Here is a 16,769-nt window from a genome sequence, read left to right as displayed (position 1 = left end):
TATTTATTTCCTGTGTAGTATACTTGTGGGTGAGAGAGACGTTATAATAAAAAGTTACTTCTTAACCCTTTCCCTACTCATTTCTTATATGATTGTTAACAAGAGCCAAAATCATCATTTGATTTACAAAACTAGATGATTTAAGAACTATTCATGCCGCCTCTTTAGTTTTTCTGAGATATACAGTATATTTTATTATAACAGCTTTCACTGATGAAGATACTGAAGTACATAGAGGTTAAGTAATAACCCTCAGGTCACACAGCTAGCAAACAATGTAGCAAAGGCATTTTGAACCCAAGGGACAAAGCCCTCTAGAAAAGTTATTAAAATAGTACTTGGAAGTCTAATGTGCATACTATTAGTTTTTAAGTATATCAGGATTCTTTACTAATTAATAAAACACAAGCTATTTTTATTGATTTTAATAATATGACAGTTTTTAGACTTGCATTATTTCTATCCAAAATTATCAAAAATATAATTTTTATATACAAATGTTTGTAAAATTAAAAGGGGTACTCTCACTGGAAAAAAGCTGGCAATGCTCCCTTCGATCACAAACATGAAAAATCAAATCAATTTTTCATGAACAGCCTTTCAGAACTCAGCTTCTGAAGTCCCCTTCCAGCCTTTTCATTACACTGAGGACCAGAGTTACGTCTGTGATGACTGAAGTTCTGAATGATGTTACTAAGTACTAATTAATACCTCAGCCTGCAAAGTAGAGCACTGGTCAAGTCATCATTCTGAAGCTAATTTTATAGAAAGGCTTGTCCACATCAACAGATGTTGCTCCAGTGCCAATATGAAGGGTTCTATTGTACAGTGCAAAAGGTTATTCCAGTCATGTTTGTCTCTGCACAAATCACTTAGCAGTCTCCACCACAGAAGATTTCATTCACTGTACATTTTGTAGCATATTGATAGATCTTGTAATTATGCATTTATTTGGGTTTTGTTTGTTTATTTGTTAGTGTATTTATAGTTGTCAGCTTCATGAGAGAAGGAACTCTGGCTGTCACCCATTGCCACTATGTCACAAACACATGGCATGAAAGATAGGCATTAATAGATAATGAATGAATGAATGATTGAGACAGATAAAATACAACTTATGTCATATTTGTCTGTCTGACCATGGCCTAGTTATGCAACATCTTTGACTCTCAGTTTCTTAATCTGTAAAATATTGACTTCATTTGTTTTATTTTAAGTGTTATATGAAATGTTACAGTAATCATTTGATCTGTGATAGCTATCATTAGATTTCTCTTACAAATCTGATACCTAAAGGGGCACTAAAAGATTTGAGAAGGTGCCTGACGAGGCTGTGGCACAATGGATAGAGCATTGGACTGGGACTCGGAGGACCCAGGTTCAAAACCTTGAGGTTGCCAGTTTGAGCAAGGAGTTACTTAGTCTGCTGGAGCCCCCCAGTCAAGGAACATATGGGAAAGCAATCATTGACCTACTAAGGTGCTACAATGAGCAATTGATGTTTCTCACATCCCTTTCTGTCTTTCTGTCCCTCTCTCTGTCTCAATCTGTCTTTCTCTGTCTCTGTCACACACACACACACAAAAAGAATTGGGAGAAGGTAATGATAAGCAATGAGAACACTTATGGGCCCACAAAGAATCCTCAGTGTCTCACCAAAAAGTGAAACTGAGAACTAGGACTGAGAACTTGGTGCTAAGAATAATATATGTGCTGAAAAGTTAACACATAATAATTTAATTTGTACAGCCTTATTGAGAATGTATCTTAAGCTGAAAGTCAATATACAGGATGATGATTTCAATATTTACAAAGCTAATAGCTACACATAGACACTATAACAAGGGTGGCATTATAAATTCCAGGATGATTTTAGGATTAGGATAAATTACTTAATGTGAATGAAAAACTTTAATACAAATATGTACAATGTAGAAGAATTAGTTTTATTATCTCCACATATATAAAATTATATATTTAATATCAGGTTTCAGCTATACACTGTTGTTGTAACACCACGGGTAGAAGACAAATATGTGAATTTGTAGTTTTTGAGTATTTTATAAGATATATGGTTTAGGGGTTTCCTCCATTCTCCTGAAGTTGCTCATTTTTACCTTTGATGGTGGTTATGATGACCAATGAAGACCCTGTCCCTTCCCACTAAGCTCTATCATAATTTGTATGATAATTAATTCCTTGACTTTCTTTACAGTTTCATCATCCCAAATGCTTCCCTAAACACATGCTTGTCTTGAACTCTGTAGAAACAGAATCCTGTGGTGTCTGTCACATATTTTTTATGCTTTCTTTTACTAAAAAAAAAAAGAAAAGAAGAAAATTAGACCACGTTATAATGATAAAGGGTATTATTACAGGGATAAAAATGTATGTCACACAATAAGAAAGAGAGAGAAATACAAATAAAAGCAATGGGGTTGATCCCACCATCCTGAGAACACAGATCCAACGATTAGACATATTCTTTCACAGTTTTGCAGCCATTAGTGTAGTAGAAACAGATATACATATATATTATCAACAGATGTTAGTGTGGAGAAAACAGGATCATCTCAGATTCCTTTTTATTTACAAAGGGGAGAACAGTAACTTTACAATGACAAGACCTGACAGAAAATATCTTACAAGTAATCAACTTTGCATCAACCACAATAGGAGAAACAAACACAATGAAAAGTATGAACACGGCTTATGCAGTTTTCTTTTTAAAAATTATGAAAAAGTATCTAATTTTAAAAACTAATAAAATACTGTAATAAATCCCCATACGTATCACCCAATTTCAACACTTGTCAACTGATGGCCAGTTTTATTTCACCTCTCATCCCATTCTCATCTACCTTTTCCACGTGGTTTTTCACTCAGAATTTTTCTCTGTTGACATCTTTTATTTCAGCCATCTTAGGTGATTTTTACTTTTTCTTTAATTTGTTTCCTTAGTTTAGTCAACTCCTATTTCACAGGTTCCCATTTCTATAGTAAGTTCTTAAATTTCCAATTTTAATTATTCTTTCATACTACAAATTAGTGTTGTAAATATTTAATTAATTTATAGTGTTGTGTTACAGTTTTGCTTTCTTTGTGATTATTTGGGGGAAACATTTTCATCAGTTTTTTAAATTCACATGATCTGTTTTCATTGATCAGTATTTTCCTTTTGTTAAATATATCTTGGATTTTCCTGTACTAGTGAAATTGAGTTATTCCTTGAAGGCAGGGGAAGTTTTGAATGACTTACAGGGTATGTAGTTTCAAATGTGACATTTTTTTGGTGCAACAAAGTGTACTTTTTAGACAGATGCCACTTTATTTTTGAAAGTGCTGCTTTGCCTCCTATGTATTATATATATATTTGTTTTGGTTTTATAGACCTTTTATTTTCCTTATTTATTTCTATTTTCCCTTTTACCATCCAGCCTTCATGGAATGCCTTCCAAAGATAATTTTCTGCACTTTCAGGCCTCTTGCTTTTAGAGTCCCTGGAAACCAGTGCTCTGTTTCGTGAGAGATGTCCCCATTTCAGATGGGACATTGTCCTTCCAGAGATGATTATATTTCGTTTCCACTATTGCTGGCCCGAACTGCCGTCACCTCTTTTCTTTTTTTTTGTATTTTTCTGAAGTTGGAAACGGGGAGGCAGTCAGACAGACTTCTGCATGCCCACCAGAGGGCAATGCTCTACCCATCTGGGGTGTTGCTCTGTTGCGACCAGAGCCATTCTAGCGCCGCGCTCATTTTGCTCCAATGGAGCCTCGGCTGCGGGAGGGGAAGAGAGAGACAGAGAGGAAGGAGAGGGGGAGGGGTGGAGAAGCAGATGGGCGTTTCTCCTGTGTGCCCTGGCCAGGAACCCAGGACTCCTGCACTCCAGGTCCACGCTCTACCACTGAGCCAACTGGCCAGGGCCCCATCACCTCTTTTTTACATAGTCTTCTTGCGACTCTCCCTGAGGTAAGATTCAGTGCTGTTAATGGTGATAATTTCTTTCACCTTTAAATGTACATCAAAATATATTACATTCTCTATTTCCCATCGATTGTGTAGTTTCTGATAATTGATGATTTCATTTGCCCTCTGAGGTTTCTTCAGTTTTCAGAAGCTGGGACTTATTTTTGAATTTAGGCTGCTGCCATTCTCATATCAGAAAAAAAGCCCTCTCATCTGTGCATTATAACAGACTTTCTAATAAATAAGTAAATACTTGAGTGCATTTAATGTGTAAAGCATTGTAAGTACACAACTTGCCTCATAGTAGGCAAATGGAGTGTGTAAATGAATCCACATTCAGATTACTGAGATGATTTTAATCATGATATTTCCCAGAAATATCTCTGTAAAGAAGAATGTTATATGCTTTAATTTACTCTGGCACTTTGTTCCCAAAACATTTTTATATAAATGATAAAACTTATTAGGATCTATCATGATATCTGAATATAATCATGCAAAACATCAGTAAATATATTTCTTACAATAAGCAGAAAAGTATTGGGAAATAACATCATTTTTTTACACATATTTTCCCTGAAAAATAAAAGACAATTTAGAGAAAATTTTAGAGGGGAGAGTTCCAAGAAGGAGCCATGTTCTAGTCAAGTTCAAAGAGAAAACAATAGGATTACATACTCTCAGAGATTACATTGATATGATGTATTAAAAACTGAAAAGCACTTAAATTTGAATTACCACTTCCACTTTTCTACGTCTACTTTAGAGAAATATTTATACAAACATTAAGACAGAGAGCCATGAATAAGGATATTTATTTCCACAATGTTCACAATAGCGAACAATTGAAGTGACTTATATATCCATTAGGTAAGGAGGAGATATATAAAATAGTGTAGATTCTTACTATGGAATTCCATATAGCAGTTTACAAAAGTGGGGTGATTATTTGGATGTCCATATGGGAAAAAAACAAACCATACTCAAATATCTGCCTCAATTGGGCACAGAACTAACAGTAATAGTTTAAACAATGAAGTTTCTAGAAGATAACATCAGAAAACAGCTTCATGACCTAGACGTCGGCAAAGATTTCTTTAACAAACAATAATATTATTATTAAAATAATAAAATGAAACTTCCTAATCATTAATACGCAAAAAGGGATTATAAAGCAAATCAAAGAGAAATAATGTATCTGCATATGTATCGAATAAGAACTCATGCAATGTTTGCTGATTTTCCAGAAATCATTAAGAAAATAAAAAATAGCTATTGTAAGAAGAGACAAAGAATTGGAAAAAGCACATTACAAAAGAAGATTTTCACATAGAGAATGTAAAAAAGAAAAAGTGATCAATATCATAAAACCAGAAAAATTGAAATCAAAACTATGCAAATATTACTGCATTCTCACTAAAATGACTATATCTTAAAAAAAAAGAAACTGAGAACACTGAGTGTAATGAGCTACTGGAACTTGCAGCTACTATACTACTAGAGCATAAATTAGTAGTACTGCCTTGGAAAACATTTTGTCAATTTTTCCTCAAGTTAAAAATATGCTTACCCAATGAGCTATCAGTTCTACTGCTAGTAAATAACAAATGAAAAGAGTACTCTTTTTCACTGAGCACATACACAGTCAGCCCTTTCTATCTGTGGGTTTTGCATCTGCAGATTCAACCAACTACAGATCAAAATATTTGGGAAAAAAAACTCAGAAAATTTCAAAAATCAAAATATTCTTGAATTTGCCATGCACTGAGCACTTTGCTGGATCCACTATGATATGTAGGTATACCCTGCTGTAGTCTATGTGCGAATGTAAATTATATGTGAATATTACAGCGTTTAATATAAGGGACTTGAGCATCTCCTGGGCCCAACAGCCCATTGACACTGAGAGATATCCATACAGGAGTATCCATAGTAGCCTCATGTGTAATCACTAAAAAGTGTAAGCAACATAAATATCCATCAACAATATAATGTATAACATCCAGTTACATGTTTGTATAAAGAAGTATTATAGTGAAATTAAAAAACTTACAATATTTATGGGTAAATCTTAAAAATAATGTTGAACAAGAATATTCAAACACAAAAGTGTACATGTGTTATGAATTAATTTTTTAAAATTTTTAAATATGAAATTTTTTTTTCCTTTCCAAGTGAGAGGAGGGAAGATAGAGAGACAGACTTCTGCATGTGACCCATTGGGGATCCACCCCGCAACTCCTGTCTGAGGCTGATATTTTGCCCATCTGGGGCCATCTTCACAACAGAGCTGTTTTTAGCATCTGAGTCGGGGGCTCCACAGAGCCATCCTCAGTGCCCAGGGAGCCATGGCTTGAACCAATGGAGCCATGGGTGCAGAAGAGAATGAGAGAGAGAGAGAGAGAGAGAGAGAGAGAGAGAGAGAGAGAGAGAGAAGGGGGAGGGGTGGAGCAGCATGTGGTCACTTCTGTGTGTCCTGACCAGAAATCAAACCCGGGACATAAATACACTGGATCAACACTCTACCACTGAGCCAACCAGCCAGGGCTAATCCATTTTTAAAAGCAGGCAAAATAAACCATAATGATCAAAGTTAGAATAACTTTGGAGTACATTAACAGAAAGGTATGGTAGGGTTATTAATCCACTTGATGGGTTGCTTTCACAGGTACTTTGATTTGTAAAATCACATCATCAAACTTTTAAGATTATTAATTTTTTATATCATACTATAAAGTTTACAATATAAACTTTATAATAGGAAAAGAATGATGGTATATCTCTATATATCCATATAGAAATATTTAAAAGACATACTACAAAGTCAAAAAGTAAATTGAAAAAGAATATCTGGGCCCTGGCCAGTTGGCTCGGCGGTAGAGCATCCACCTGGCGTGCAGGAGTCCTGAGTTTGATTCCTGGCCAAGGCACACAGGAGAAGCACCCATTTGCTTCTCCACCCCTCCCCTTCTCTTCCTCTCTGTCTCTCTCTTCCCCTCCCGCAGCCGAGGCTCCATTGGAGCAAAGATGGCCCGGGCGCTGGGGATGGCTCTGTGACCTCTGCCTCAGGTGCTAGAATGGCTCTGGATGCAACAGAGCGACCCCCCAGAGGGGCAGAACATCACCCCCTGGTGGGCATGCCGGATGGATCCCGGTCAGGCGCATGTGGGAGTCTGTCTGACTGCCTCCCGGTTTCCATTTCGGAAAAATGAAAAAAAAAAAAGAATATCTGTAGTATGAACTCATTTTGTCTCATCTAACATCTCATCTCAACAAAATATGAAATAATACTACATATTCATATTTGTACAATTTTTATTTGTATAGTTAAAAAATATATTTCATTCATAGAGTAATTATAGGAATTCTGATTCATATTTAAGTTACTAAATTCATATTGAGCCAGTTTTTCCTTATTGCTAGTTTTAATCTGACAAAATTAAATGGAGATATTTTTCAGTGTCAGAGTTACTCCAACAGAAATGATCTGGCCAAGGAATTTTGCCTCCTCAAATTAAATTTATTGTTTCATAAAACATTAACTATATATTTTATAAGTATATATATAGTTATATATATAATTTCCACTATAGTGAAAACCTTGTGTTTTCCTACTTTTGACTATCATGATTACTAAATTTTAAATCTATTTTAAATCAATACTAACATTACCATTAATTCAAGGAACTATGATCAGTCTTTGCTAGAGTTGTAAAGTCTGAGTTTCAGCGAAGAAAGAATAAAACTTATCACTCTTACATCCTCATTACAATAAATCACGAAGTATTTATTCATCATTAATCTTATGCTTAATTCTTTTTTAGACAACCCAAAGAGTAATGAGAAAATATCAGACATGGCTCCTATTATAAAAGAGATAATAATTTAATTTTAAAGAAAAAGTTTTGGTAAAGATCTTTTGTAATTTAAACCATATACAAAGGGTCATATGTCAAAATGATAGATTAAATTCTAATCCAGACTAGAAAATTAGTGACAAATATATACTTATCATTTAAGATACTCATGGAATTATTAGGCTGATAAATCTCTATTGGGATTAACTAAAACACAAAAGTGACACAAAATTGATTATGCTGCACTTTGATGACTCTAAAGAAGTTATTGTGAATTATTAAGAATAATGAATATGATGACTTGATTTTGTTCAAAATTAAAAGTGAGGTTTTTAATTTTTGCCTATCAAAAATTCACAGTATTAATTTTTGAAAATCCTGAAATCTTTATTCATAGTAACAGCTTTTAACTAAGTAAAAAAAAATAGAAGTTTCAGTACTCGTGATGAAAAGAAACAATATGATAGTAAAAATAATAATTTCCACATACTGAGAGATGTCATTTGACTAAGTTCACTAAGTTCAGAGAAGAAAGTAAGACAACCAAAATTTGATTATAGTTTTACCTGAAGCCAAATTTATGAAATTTCTCTCATCCTAGAATTTCTTTTATCCAGTTCTATAAAAGTATAAAAATCATTTCTTATTTAATATAAACCAAAGTAAACATACTATCTATTATGCCACTCAAATCCCTGTGTAATTGACAACAATGAACATTTTACATCAAATAAAGGTATATCTGAACTGTCAAAAGTATATGTGTTGCATAAGGTTAGAGTTATGCTTTCTATTAAATTTCCCTTCTGCCTACTCACTGTGAACATGCATAGCCAAATTAGAAACTACTAATAGAATATGCTAATATTATAAATGTTTTGCTATTTCTTTTTTCCTCCTTTGTGTTTATGTCGATTTATTTAAAGTTGACTGAAATTCCTGTTCAGAGGATTTGAGTTGAAATAAAATTCAAATTAGTTGTGATAGGCATTGAATAATTTATATTAGTAAATACAAATGAAGTGTCATCAACTACGAACCACATACAATTCTCTTTTTCATTAGTTTACAATGAATAGAATGTGTTTTTAGCTCCTGATACCAATGATGAAGGGAAAAAAAAAGTACAATTACTTGTTTCAAAATTCAAGGAATAATAGAGCTGAGAGGAATCTCCAAATATGAAATATATTTTTCCATATCCTGGCATTCTTCATTCAAAGTTCTCCACACAGACGGGCACCAAACTTGCTCTCAAATATCTCCAAGGAAAAATAAACCCTGCCATCATCTGCTTTCAACTCTTATGTGTTTCTTCAGTGGTTTTCCCACTGAGACACTCTCCATGAAGCTGTCTGATTTCTTCATCCTTGCCAATTTTCTCTCCTTCTGTCTAAGCAGACTGTGTTTTCCAAAATCAGTACTGATTCAGCCTGTTATTTCTGCTTTATGCTTCTGAGCACCAAAGGCTATGATTTTAGCACATGATGCATTAGTGTTCTAAACACCATTCAGAAGAAAACAAGGCCCCAAAGGGTGAAGGCATTAATGAAAACAATGAGCATTTTAGTAAGAAGCCCAGGGCATTTAAATCCAGTGTCCTAGAATGAGATATAACTTTGCCAATGGTAAGAAGCATTTCAAGGATCAATTATCTCTTATAAGTTGTAAATACAGGTATCATTGCCATTCATTGAAAATTCTTTAGAAAGCAAAATATGGAAATGTTTTCTACTAATTTAAATGGTAAAGGAAGAAGTCAAAAGACTGGAATCCATGCCATGTTCAGCCCTAAAACAGAAGATCCTCTGTTTGGGCAACAGTGCTGTGGATATAGCCAAGAGACTGTTTTGGCACAAGAAAGAATATATCAGCATTACCAGTGCCAGTTACATTCCATTGCCTTTAGTTTCCTGGCTGAAAATATCTATGTATTTGGGGGAGGGGAAGAGGCAAAAGGAAGGCACAATCTGGCAGTCATTTCTCTTCATCTCTGCAATGTCCTTTTTAGTATTTAAATACAAATGTGCTCTTATTATCATTTTGCTGTTCCAACACTGTTCTAACTATTGGAATATTAACATTGTGATAGTTACCACAATATTACTGAACACAGCAATTAATTCTGCTTATCAAAATCAGGGGAAAAATTTTTGACTTAATGAAACTTTGATCATTCTGATGTTTAATTTTTAGTTGAAGTTCTAGCCTTCTATTATTGTGCAATTTAAAAATAATGCAGAACACAGTAGATTATAATAACATATTATTATCTCACATGATTCTGTGAGTTGACTCAGTCCAACTGGACAGTTCTTACTTAGGGTCCATGATACAGTTGAAGAAAGATGTAGGATAGTCCTGAAGTCATTTTTAAGGCATTTTAAGACTGAGCTGGAGGTGCAACATATCTCTCTTATGACTGGCAGTTGATGCTGACGTTTGGCTTGGTTCATATCTAGGGCTGAATATTGCAGCACCAATATGTGATCTTTCTATGTGGCCAAGACATATTCCAGCATGGCAGCTGTGTTCTGACAGGGAGTATCCTAAACGTGAGCCTTCCAAGAGAAAGAAAACTGCCAGTCTCTGAGGGCCTGGACCCGTGAACTGGCACTGCACCATTGCGGCTGAGTCTGATTGTTCAGAACAGTCACAGAGACCTCACAGAATCATAACAAGGGAGTTGGGCATAGATTCCCCCCTTCTGTATGAGTGCAGAATCAAAAAATCTGTGACCATCTTTAATCTGACACTCTTTAATTATTACCACATTTGGAGAGTCTCATTTAATTAAATGGCCAAAATGGTTTTTGAATATCATTAAAGATGCTAAATAAATTAAAAAAGAAGTCTTGTTTACAATTTGCAGAGTAGCAATCAACTAAGCACAGTATGCTTGTATCTTGCCAGTAGAAAAAGAATATTAACAAAATTAGTATAATTAAATTTAAAATATCTGAAAATATTACCTAGCTATGGAATCCCCCTAATACATTTTTGTGTCTTCAACAGAGAAAACTTAGCCTTACCAGATGGTGGTGCAGTAGGTAGAGCATTAGCCTAGGACAAAGAGGACTCAGTTAGAAACCCCAAGGTTGCAGGCTTGAGTGCACACTGACCAGCTTGAGCGTGGCGTCACTGGCTTGAGCATGGGATCATAGACATGACCGCATGGTCGCTGGCTTAAACCAAAAGGTTGCTGGCTTGAAGCCCAGGGTCTCTGGATTGAGCAAGGGGTCACTGATTCAGGTAGAGCCCACCCCTTCCTATGCTCCAGTTGAGACACATATGAGAAGCAATCAATCAACAACTAAGGTGCCATAATGAATTGAGGTTTCTCATTTCTCTCCTTTCCTGTTTTTCTATCCCTGTCTATCCCTTTCTCTCTCTCTCTCAAATAAAAGAATAAAAAAATAGAAAGGAAGGAAGGAAGGAAGGAAGGAAGAAAGAAAGAAAGAAAGAAAGAAAGAAAGAAAGAAAGAAAGAAAGAAAGAAAGAAAGAAAGAAAGAAAGAGAGAGAAAGAAAAATGTTTCTTTTTGACCTTGATTGAACCTTCTCAATAGCATAGAGTCTGAGTTTTTAAGTTTGCATGACAGTAGACATTGTGATTGACTTCCCAATTTTTCTCATTCTGTCCCATAAGTAATCTAAATGATTCATGGCAATATGCCCTTTGTAATAGATTGGTTCAGGGCTGGAAAAATCTAAGTCAATCCGGGTCAATGAGATTCAAGGTTTGTTCATAAATTGCATTTTATGTGTTAGTATTACTCCTTTTTTATTTTTTTATTAAGTGAGAGGCAGAGAGGCAGAGACACCAACTCCCACATGCACCCCCAACCAGGATTCACCTGGAAAACCTTCTACCAGGTGATGCTCTGCCCATCTCAGGCCATTGCTCCATTGCTCGGCAACCAAGATGTTTTAGTGCCTGAGTCGAGGTTTTGGTTCCTTCCTCAGTACCTGGGGTCAATTTTCTCGAATGAACCATGGCTGTGGGAAGGGGGGAAGAGAGAGAGAGAAAATGAGAGAAAGAAGGGGGAGGGGTGGAGAAGCAGATATCACTTCTGTGTGACCTGACCAGGAATCAAAACCAGGATTTCTACATTCTGGGCTGATGCTCTACCGCTGAGCCAACTGGCCAGGGCCAATGTTATGCTAATATCTACCTACTTTGAAAACGATTTACACTCCATGGGAACTTTCTTCCCAATATGTCTCCTATGAAACTCAGATCATATTAAATCTGTTTCTTAGTCTTTTGCCCTCTAAATAACATTTCCTTGACCCATTCACAATATCTATGGGCTAAAGAGGTCCAAAAGTTTCTAAAGATCAGTTTAAATTCTCAAAGACTAATATTCCCATGGTCAATTATTCTATAAGTTTTGTGTCTCTTTCACCCAGTTTTACTTAGCACCATATGTATTAAAGTAGCTCATATGTCTCTATCGGGAAAACAAAGAAAAACACAAATGTATATCTAATATGATCAGGAATTAAAATGTTAGTTAATTCAATGCATACTGAAGACCTTAATATATTGGACCTTGAGAGTAAAATAATGGAATATCACAACCACAGTGATGGTCAGACATGTATATACCCTTTTTTGTGTTCTCTAGCTATAGATATACACTTTGGAGGATTAATATTCATAGGATCATGTACCTTGAATTTAATCTATATTCACTTAAACCTCTCTATTTGCAGGAAACAATATTTGCCATGTCTGTCTTACCTTTATTACCATTAAAAAGTATATACTGATAATATAGTTTTCCCCTAAAGATTTAAATGTATTTAAATCTGTTGAAAACTTGGTCTATAATTTCTGAGATGTGAACAAGAACAATTACAACAAAACAAAAGCAAATTAACAAAAAATACCAAAAACAAACTATAATAGAATTCTTAAAAAACAATAGCAATGACAAATCTGAGTTAAGCATTGGGGAATGTAACTTTATCTAAACCATTTAAACATTTCACAGAGTATTTAACAAGATTATTGGAAATTTAATCAATCACTTGAAAGATAAAAATCAAACAAAAATTACATCTCAAGGTTTGTACTATATTCCATTTAGTGTCATATCAGTTTAATATTGCTTTCAGGATGAGCAATTGCTACATTCTGCCTAGTTTCTTCTCTTTAACAGGGTAACACCATTCATCTGCCTAATAATGACAAATAGATTTTATCTCATGTGACAGCTCTAATCAATTGATAGTGACTGCTTGGGGCATTGTTTTGTGAACAGTTCGAAGGCTATGTCTGGGCTCAACAGGACAAAAAGTTCTTTATATCATCCAAGGGCATGGTACAGGAAGTTGAGTTACTAAGTGAAAGGTATCAGTCATTCCTGAATTCCCTGCTGAAAACCATTAACAGGGATTTATCTCTAGTGTTTCAAAAGCTCATTCATGGGTCTAGTAACTGCTGTTATTTGTATCTAGTAACTCCTGGTATCTGGCAAAAAATGAGTCTTCAACAAATGAACAAATAAATGTATTATTACAAATATTGGATATTAGTTTTTAGAAAAGATGTATGGAATAAGCATACATTGGGATACAAATAGGATAGACAGATTAGAAAAGAGGGTCGAAGTAAGCTAGATCAACAAATTTCTTTTATATACTTCAGTAAACATAAAAAAACAGGCAAAAAATATAATAGTATACTCTGAACTGTTTGTTAAATTTTTCATCCCTTTACCAAAATATCTGTTTTTTTATGTATCAGATAGTCTCAATTAAATATTTTATCCTCAGAAAATCATGAAATTGAAATTTTAGAATTTTAAAGGATCTGAAATTTAAACTTTAAATAGATAGAATAACCAACATTTGAATGCATGATTATTCCAGTGAACCCAAATCACCCGCTACTAAGCAGAGACTCCAGAGAAAAACATGTGTTCAGTGGTGGGATTCAGCCAGTTTAAACTGGTTCAGCAGAAGCTATACTTAAATTTTTGTTGAATTTGGCAACCTAGTTGTTAAAATGGCCTTGTAATCAGGAATCTCTCTAAGGTGGGCTTCTGGGTGGCTGCCCAATGTGAAAAATCACAAATTTACATTCCTTACACTTTTTTAACGTTCATATGCACAATATAAAAATATCTTCAATAACAGTTTTACTGGTTTTTGTCTGGTATTATTTAATATTTTTTCATTAGTATTTTAAAATTCTTTCTTATAACATAATCTAGTTCTGTATACCTCCTTTATTGTTATTATTTATGTATTAAATGCATGAAATAATAAACTACCTTTTGGCATATTTTTTTATACTTAAAATGGTCTTTACACTACTTTCCTTCACACACACAGACATAAATATTTCTTTATAAATATTCAATTTGGGAATGTCACCATATATCACCATATAATTATAAAATCATATTTATGAATAAGTCTAGTTGAATCTTTTTGGTCATCTTTTGAGAAATTACATGAAAATTGTTAGTCAAATAGTTTGTAAATATAATATATATATTTGCTCACTTACAGTTTGTATTGGGTGTGGGGGACAGGCTATAAGCAGGCTGAGTCGCTATACCCTAAGGCTTAGTTTTAAGACTAAACTTTTCCCCACACCCTTGACTGATTGCATGATGTGGGGTGGTGCACTCTCATGAGGAATCCCATTATGCCTCAGATAAGTGACTTTATATCAGAGACTTCCTTGTTTGTATACTGGATTAAAGGTTTTGATTTCTATTCTATAAAGTGGGGCAGACTGGGAGCTTGTTCTCTCTCAGTTCCTGAGATTAGCATTGGAGAGCAGAGAGCAGAAAAAGGCCATGTGGAGGAGAGGAGAGGCAGCCAAGGTGGTGGAGTGCTGAAGGAGAAGCCAGTTAGTGCAGAGTTTGTACAGAGAGAAGGAGATGGGAAACAGAGGTGAATAAGGCTGGTGAGGTAGAAATATTTGAATCTAGGAAACTCAGATAAGTCAGTGGCTTTGGGAGCCCTGAATGAAAAGGGAAGTGTTTCCCACTGTTTGTATTTCTTGCCTGCTGGGTGCGAGCTAGGATTAAAGCTAATGGCCCACCAGTTCTTGGCTCCATTGTTTATTTACCATCTGTCGGAATCCAATGGGAACCTGCACTTACAAGGCTGCTGTGATGGTGGCCATAGCTACTGGCTTTACAAGGCATATTTGTTAAAGGGGTCTCTCTAAAACATAGCATTAATCATGCATATCTCTTTCTTAGAGTCTTCCCAAAACATCCTGCTTTCCATATCATATTTTGCTACTCTAATTACTATCATTACCATCACCATCATATAACTTAATATTTCCATTTTAGAGATTAAAAAAGAAAAACAAAAACTAAATAATAGAATGATCAAATAATTTACCCAAAAATCTTATAGCTTCAATTGGGTTCAGTGTAAGGCCAGTAGCCACTATCGTGGCCATTCACATGCAGATTAACATTGGATTTGGACAGTCAGTAAAGAAACAATGGAGCCAAAAGCTAGTGGGCCATCATCTTTGTTGGGCAGATAAAATACATTATGCTCACTTTGTTAAAGATGGCGCTGCCCACGTGGAGGCCATTGCCCAGGTGATATTAATGTGTGTCTCTGTGGGCTGTGGGCAGGCAGAATCCTTGTAGCCTGGGGCTTGGTTTTGGGATTAAGCCTTTCCCACCCTTTTTAATGTGGGGTAGTACAATCCTATCATGCCTCAGAAAGTGACTTTGTATTAGAGACTTCCCTATTTTGTATATTGGATTAAAGGTCTGGATTTCTACACTATAAAATGGGGGCAGAACAGGATCTTGCTCTCTTAGTTCCTGAGATTAATATTAAAGGAGAGAGCAGAGAGGAGAGCAGGAAGAGGCCATGTGGAGTAGGCCAGGAGAAGCAGTCAAGATGGTGGAGAGTTGAGTGAGAAGCCAGTTTGTGCAGAGTTTGTGCAGGGAGAAGGAAGGAGATGGGGAACAGAGGTGAATAAGTCTGGTGAGCTAGAAATCTTTGATTCTAGGAAACTCGGATAAGTCAGTAGCTTTGTGAGCACTGAATGTGAGTGGGTTTTGGAGCCCAGTGTGTGTTTTTACTTGCCCGCCGGGTGCAAGCTAGGATTAAAGATAATGGCCCATCAGTTTTTGGCTCCATTGTTTCTTTACCAACTGTCCGAATCCAATGTGAACCTGCATGGGCCAGGTGGCTATAGTAGTGGCCATGGCTACTGGCTTTACAATCTTTAATCCTAGCTTGCACCCGGCGGGCAAGTAAAAACACACACTGGGCTCCAGAACCCACTCATTCAGTACCCACAAAGCTACTGACTTATCCAAGTTTCCTAGTGTTGGTCAAATAAGTTTGTAAACATGATATATATGTTCGCTCGCTTGTGACTTATAATGGGTGTGGGGGACAGGCTATAAGCAGGCCAGGTTGTTGTAGCCTGAGGTTTGGTTTTGGGACTAAGCTTTTCCCCACACCCTTGACTGATTGTATGATCTGGGTGGTGCACTATCATGAGAAATCCAATTATGCCTTGGATAAGTGACTTTGTATCGGAGACTTCCTTGTTTGTATATTGGATTAAGGGATTTTGGTTTGCTACACTATAAAGTGGGACAGACCAGGAGCTCAGACACACAGTTCCTGCAATCACAATTGCAGGGGCTCCCCTGATCCCTTGCCCTTCATGGGAAGAGCTGGTTTTCTGCTTTTCCCTTGTCTTCTTTTGTGGTTTGCCTGTCTTGGTGAGACACCAATAAATAGGATGGCCCCCCATCCTCTGACTCCGCCATTTCTTTATCATCTGCCCGAATCCAATGGGAACCTGCATGTGAATGGTCACGATGACGGCTCCTGGCCTTACACCTAGAATCAAAGGTTTTTAGCTCACCAGCATTATTCACCTCTGTTCCCCATCTCCTTCCTTCTCCCTGCACAAACTCTGCACAAACTGGCTT

The sequence above is a fragment of the Saccopteryx bilineata genome, chromosome 2 (genome assembly GCF_036850765.1).
Source record: "Saccopteryx bilineata isolate mSacBil1 chromosome 2, mSacBil1_pri_phased_curated, whole genome shotgun sequence".
Lineage (NCBI taxonomy): Eukaryota > Metazoa > Chordata > Mammalia > Chiroptera > Emballonuridae > Saccopteryx > Saccopteryx bilineata.
Note: the sequence above shows the minus strand (reverse complement) of the source record.